A 7,666-nucleotide genomic window follows, 5' to 3' on the forward strand; every position below is an offset into this window, starting at 1 on the left:
CTGACAATGTTGTTGAGCGACAACTTGATAGCTTGGATAGATTCGCAAATGCCAAATCATTTCAAGAATTTGATAATCAAATTCCATATCTTGAAGGGAGGATTCCTATACTATATCAACCTATGGAATCTTTTCCTAAAGAACTCTCTCCCCCGCATGAAACTCCAACAACAGATGATACTTTGAGTGATGTGATTGATAGAATTGGGAGACTCAATCTTGATTCAGTCCTAACTCAATCAACAGAGCATCCTAAACCATCTCAAAAAGGTCCCCCAAAGTGGCTGACAAAGATGCTTGAAAGTGTTCATCCTGATGAGGTTGGAAAGACAGGAACTAGAAATTCAGCCTGGCAAAATGGAGGTGATGTAGATGACTCTGATTCACCTGTTGATATGGATGTTTCTTATGATTGTGAATTGAATTTGTCTACATATTTTGAACCAACTCCCTTCAAAGAAGATGCTTCTCATGATGAGTGGAAAGAAGCAATGAAAAAGGAGTATGATGCCTTAATAAAGAATGGAACTTGGAAGCTGGTTGATCCTCCATTCGGAACCAAACCAATTGGCTGCAAGTGGTCTACAAGAAAAAGTATAAAACTCATGGCTCACTTGACAAGCACAAAGCCAAGCTTGTGGCAAAAAGTTTTGCACAGAAGGAAGGGTTGATTATGAGGAGACTTTCCCCCTGGCAAAATGGCTACCATCTGGACACTCTTTACCCTAGCAGCTCAGAACGGTTGAAATTTCCATCAAATGGATGTAAAAACTACTTTCTTGAATGGAGAGCTAAAAGAGAATGCTTTTATGTCCCAGCCTGAAGGATTTGTTGTGAAAGGACATTAACATAAAGTACGCAAACTTTTGAAATCCTTGTATGGCCTCAAACAAGCACCGCGAGCCTCATATGAAAAAATAACTAAGCATCTTCTGAAACTCAATTTCAAACATTATGATCTTGATGATGCAACTTTGTTTGTCAAGAAAGTTGGCAAAATAGTTGTATATCTTGTGGTATATGTAAATGATATTTTGATGACAGGGAACAGTGAGAGCTACATTGCATCCATAAAGAAGTAATTGAGGAAATGTTTTGAAATGACTGAACTGGGCTATGTTCATTACTATCTTGGTATTGAAGTAACTCAACATCCGAAGTCCATTATCCTTTCTCAAAAGAAGAACAGTGGAGATCTGTTGAATAGGTTTGGCATGGCTGAATTCAATCCTCTGACTATTGCAATGGAACAAAACTTAAAGCTCACATCCATTAAAGGAAAAGAATTTGAGGATGCAACAAAGTATAGACAGCTTGTAGGAAGTCTCAACTACATGACTACTACCAGACCAGAAATTTCATTTGAAGTTGGAATCCTCTTTAGACTTATGAAAAAGCCTTGTGAGGGGCATTGGTCTGCTGCAAAAGGAGTTCTAAAGTACTTGAAGGAAACTGAAGACTTTGGACTCAAGTATACACATGTGGGCGACTTCAGCTTGATTGGATACTCTGATTCAGACTTCGATGGAGACAAAGAAACTAGGGTATCTACTTCAAGTTATGTTATGAGTCTTGGATCAGGAGATGTCTCTTGGAGATCACGCAAACAACCTATTCCAGCAGATTCCACAATAGAGGTAGAATATGTGGCAGCAACTAAGGAAACAAAAGGAATTGTGTGGCTCAGGAAAATTCTGGAAGATCTACAGGTAAAACAAGTACATTTGACTCCACTCATGATTGACAATACCTCGGTAATAAAGTTGGCAAAGAACCCAAAGTTCCGTGATCAAATGAAGCACATAAATACAAAATATCATCTGATTTGACATCATGTTGAGGCCAAAACAATCCATCTTCGACATTGTTCCACTAATGAGAAGATTGTATACATCTTCACCAAAGCACTTAGAAGAGAAAAGATTGAAAGATTCAAAATGATGTTTGGACTCACAAACATCACGTCAGATTAAGGGGGGGAATGTTTACACCTAATCATAGGGATTGGGTGAACAATTGTAAATAATGTAAATAAATAATAGAGAAAATGGAGAGTCATCGGGAGATGAAACTCAATAGTCACTCCCTCATGTATATAATAATGAACAGCCTAAATGAATATACATTCTCATTTTTGAGGAGTTACCTCCTGGCCTTCCATCTTTCTACTATCAAAGGCACAATCACAAGAAAATCTTTCATTGAGGCTTTAGAATTTGATCTGGTTATCAGAGCTAAAATCAAGCAATTATTTTTTGTCAAACCAACTTTCCAGAAATACACTGAGGTAGATGAAACTTATAGAAAGCTAGTTAAAATGCCCATTTGAGATGAACACAGATGGGACAAGTTGTGTCAACTCTTCGAGTAAAAATTAGTTTATATCTTCTATAAAAAAGAACCACTTTTCTAGGCCCAATCTTCAACAACAACCCTCGAAGATGCTAACAAATTCAACAAAATTTCCTATATTTTTGTTCTATTTATGTAATACAATTTTGAGATATTTGTAATAAATCTTGGTTTTTTCAATCAAGATATTTTTCTTTGGAATTTGTATAAGTATTTAATAAATTAAAGTACAAAGGTTGGAACTTGGAAGAAGAAAGCATGCTATTGATGTAAAGTTGTTTACTAAGTTGAAAGTGATCATTTCTTTAATACATAAATATGTTCCAGGATTCTTGTTTCAAAGGAATTGGTGACGTTTTCTTCGTAAAATTTTTGTATCTCTATTTTCCATATATTATTTTGATCTATATTGTTTAAAGAAAATGAAAGACTGGATTTTTTAATTACACTATGCCTTGGATTATAAGTAATATCTGTGTTTTCAAACTAAAATTAAATATAGAATTCTTAACTTCTTTATGTTTAATCGAACCTTAATCTTTTCCTCTCTATCACTCCATCAAGGTACAAAGATCCAAGAGCCTTCCTACCTTTCCATGTTACATATATTTTGATATTTCTACATCTAATCACCCTAAGGCCTTTGACCCCATTTTCCCAATGATTGTTCTCTGCAATTTCAACCAAAAGATTAAAAAAACCAAACTTTGAACCTTATATCTAGCCTAAAATCCTAAAGCACCAAAGTTAAATCTAACGGAGAGATCCCTCTATGAGTTTAGAAGGGTTAGCTTCTAAAATTAAAAGTGGTTTTGTGGTTACCTCTAAAATTCCTTTATAGCTTGGGAAATTACGAAGTGCTAACATTCTGGCAAACATACTGGGGACACGAACATATTTCATAGAAATTTAATTTTCCTTAGTAAATATTTCATTAGACCTTAAAGCTATTTCAAGTTTGTGGCTTTGAAATAGATTTGTTTCAGGCTATTTTCCACTTTAAAAGTTGTATATATTTTATCTGTGAATACTTAATAGTAGATCTAGCTCCTAAAATAATATACACTAGAGCTAATCCAGATCCAAATCCACCAAAAATTGTAGATAATCCAAAAAAAATAATTAGAAAGAAAAGTGTATCTGAGAGTGAATCAAGTGAAGGTCCTCTACCTAGGGTTAATTCCCTTCCTGAGAATTTTGTCACTTTAGAAGATATAGAATTTGATTTATCTTTTGAACATAGTCTTTTTAGAAGTAAATCTGATAGCTTTGTGCCTAAAATTGTGATTGATGAAATCTTTCTAAAACCTTATATCTCCAAACCTCAAACCATTAAATTAGACTTTTTTGATGATGAATTTAAACAATTTGACAAGATTGAAGCTCTGGTAAGTGAGTTAGATCAGGCCATGCATAAATCGCTGGTGCATCAGTCACCTAAATCCTCACCTTCTTCTTCTAATACTTCATACCCAACCCCACCAAAATTACTCCTAGTATTTCTATCTCACCAGAAATTCCTCCAATTTCTACTTCTCCCTTAATAACTTCTCTCATTACTACAATACCTACTTCCACTACTGCTACACCAACTCAACAGAGTTCTACTCCACCTCCTTAACCCCTTCGACATACACACCTATTATAGTTTCATCATATTCTCATTCTCATTTACCAATCATGGCAGCCCGTTATGCCCCTTTGGTCCTACCTGCACAACTCAATGCAATGCCTCAAGATTACCAGAGTAGGATTCCTCAATTCGATAGCACTAGGCCCATAACTTCTTAGTAGCATATTTATAAAATGTATGACTACTTATACCTCCAAGAGAGATGATGATGATGTAAAAATGAGAATGTTTGCTCAAAGTCTCACTGGTGAGGCTAAAAAATGGTTTAAAGGATTACCAGCTTATTCTATTCCAAACCTAACTCAATTTCATGACACCTCCCTCAGAATATGGGAAGTGAAAAATAACTCTCTATAAATCTTAGCAGAGTATGAAAGTATCAAAAGATCCCATGGTGAAATAGTCTAAGACTATTGTATCATATTTAACAGTATCTATAAATCTATCCCTACAACAATACAACCTCCGCCGGGGATAGCCCTGATTAAATTACCAAATCATTTTGAACCTAATATGTCTTACCAATTAAGAGAAATAAAACCTAAAACCCTTCAGGAAATGAAAAGAAATGTAGTTAGTTTTGAAGCCAATCTATTAGCAAAAAGAGCTAGACTAAAGACTGAAAGGAGAGTTACCATAAAAGAGGAACATGCTTCTTCTTCCTCTGATGTTAAGTTGGATACCTTAGTAAAAGCAATGGAGAAAATGATGGAGAGAATTATTATGGCTAATAGAGGCCCTCCAAGGGAGAACCAAGGTGGTCCCCAAATTAGAAATCAAAATTTCGGGAAAAACCAACCTCAAATTAAACAAAGAGAGCAGAGAGGCAAAAATGATCATCAATAGATTATACCTCCATTCTAAGAAAAATATGTAGATGAGAAAGCTAACATACTTGAAGATCATGAAGAAAATCAAATAATTTTTCTTGAGAAAACTAAAGTTGACCATATTTTCCTCATTGAGGAAGCACAAGACAATGTCCCACTCTCAAAACAAGAAGTCATTCCATTAGAGTCTAAAGACTACAAACAGGGATATCATAATGAAATTATGGAAGTACATACACAATATAACTTGAGTAAAAAGACTATTGACACTCTATTGTGCTAAACAACAACCCCCAATTTCTTAAAAAATATTTACATAAAATTTAAATAAGAAATGGGTCCCTTTAATTTAACTTAGATAAGATTTGTGTGTTCATAAATAAAATTGGTATTCACCCATCATAAGGAAAAATCCTTATTAAAAGGCTTAAGGTAAATGAATCATTTTAAAATCCTTTTGAATGGAAATAAAAGTGTGACTTTAAAAAATATTATAAAACTCTTCATTATTGCGATAAAGCGATTGGAAGATCACATATTGCAATAACAAAGGAAACATACACAAAGCCACAATAAACCTTATCCAAAAAGGCAATCGCAATTGGAAATCGGAGAAGCCAAACACCAAGCACAATATAATGGAGCCCCTTAATTCCTCTGATGCGATAAAGCATATTGCAATCGGCAAATCGGCGATGACAACAATAAGCCAACCCATGAACAAAGGCAGGCTCAAATCCTCTGATGCAATAAATCCTATCGCAATCGGCAATCAGCGAAATCACATTGAAAAAACAATAAAGCCTGAGTCCATTCCTGATTGCGATATATTAATTAGGCGCACATCTCGAGAATATATTTAAAATTGTTTGCATGCATTGTATCACCTTCCGATGATCGGAGATATTTAAAGCAAGTATTAAATCCTTTCCCTTGACGTTCCCAATCGCCGATTTGCGATTCATCACTGATCATCCATCAAAGAAATCTAAGGCATGCTTGAATGAATCATTCGGCATATAAGCAACATGATGGGCATTTAAAACCTTCTTTACCACGATTGATAGGTTAAACGGCTATTCAATGAAGCAGTTAAGGGTAGATCTTTTCTTTAGATTTTATTCGCGGCAATCTTTAACTATATTCCATTATCACCTGCTAATTGACGTAACTCTTTTTCATTATCATATTGGTCTGTAGCAGCATTTCTCTGTTTCACAGTTTTTCAATCGCTTGTGCAGAATTTCGCTGAAACCAGAAATCTGAAGAAAAATGGGAAACAAATCAAAGAAGTCCATAGCAACAGCTCCTACAGTAGCCAGCCAATAATCCCAGACCAAGCAAAAAAGGATTAATCTTAGATACGACGTGCTTCAGTCTAGGAAACACTAGCTGGGAGACCATTTACAATCTAATAGAGGCAGAAGAGCCATAGGAGGTATTAGAGGAAGCCATAGCTGACTCAAGTAACAAATCAGAAGCAACTCTTAAAGAGTTAGCTTGTTCCTATCTTCACAGGATAGCAGCGCAAGAAAAAATCCTGCCATATACTGACGTAGTAAGATGGGTGGTAGAGGAAATTCCAGTCTCAAACAGAACATTTTGCACAGCTAACGGGAGGATATTTAGCTCATTTCAGCTGGAAGATCTCAGGAAAATGTATCACTTACCTCAACCTGAGAAGCGATACAACAAGGCATTCCTAGAAGCATTTGCAAAGGAAAACGACTCAGAGTTAGCACCGATAAAGCAATGGAGACATTTCCCAGAAAAGCACAAGCACGAATCATCAGGTAAGTACTCTGTTGACTCTTTGGCCTCCCCTTATTGTTACGTTGGGGCTATGATGTGTAGGATGTGGGGAATACATGATTATGCTAAATTCACCATAGAAATGGTCCCCCAAATGGAAGCTGCAATAAATGGATATGTGATGGATTGGGCAAATATTTTGTCTGATAAATTGGCCACAGCAATTCTTGAATACATATCAACTGCATGTAAAACTACCAGGACCATTCTGCCTTTCTATTACAGTGCTTATATTATGGATACTATTTGCTTTAATTCTGAATATCCGATAGTCGGATGGAGAGGGACTCCCAAAGACCCTAAACCAATCCGTATTTATCATCAACTGTTATGGAAGGCTCACTACAAAAATCATTTGTATAAAATTGGCAATGGTTTTATGTTGCCTGTGTATTATGCTATTTTTAATAAGCATGCCCCCAAGATTTCTGAGGAAGTAGGGATTGACTTGACTGCACTAGGTAATTGGTTCGAGGAGGAGAAGTTCACTTATATAAGGATTTTTGGTAGCCTTACCAAACCCCATGTTCTTCCCTTGTATGTGCCTGATAAATTATTAGCTCGGGAATTGGCTTATCAAATAACAGTAGAAGGGACATCAAAAACCCTTAGAAATTCTAAGAAATAGGTATGGCCTATATTCCCTTTATGATGCAATGTTTTCACTCTTCATGATTACAAACACGCAAAAAAGGAGACAGAAAAGATACAAATGTTGAATCTTGCCACAATTCCTAACAGGCAATATGATCCAAGAAAAGTTGCCTATAATGTTCTTGAACAAGCCAAAATTTCAAAGTTTGATCATGAGAAGGATGATTTCGATGATCTATTTTCCTCAACTAAATCATTATTTCAGGTTAAGTGATTGGCTAGGATCAGGTATCAAGATGAAGGGCTTGAAACTTTTAATATACTTAGAGAACAGAGGATGAAAACTCTACCTCTAGACCTCTTAGCCACCACCTTGACAGTCCAGTCAAGCGAAACTAAATAGCAAACTATTGACAAAGCTCCTACAGTGGAAAAAGTTCCTGAG

Source organism: Pinus tabuliformis, chromosome 6 (genome assembly GCF_031772625.1).
Source record: "Pinus tabuliformis cultivar Carrire ecotype Pingquan chromosome 6, CPIR1, whole genome shotgun sequence".
NCBI classification, from domain to species: domain Eukaryota; kingdom Viridiplantae; phylum Streptophyta; class Pinopsida; order Pinales; family Pinaceae; genus Pinus; species Pinus tabuliformis.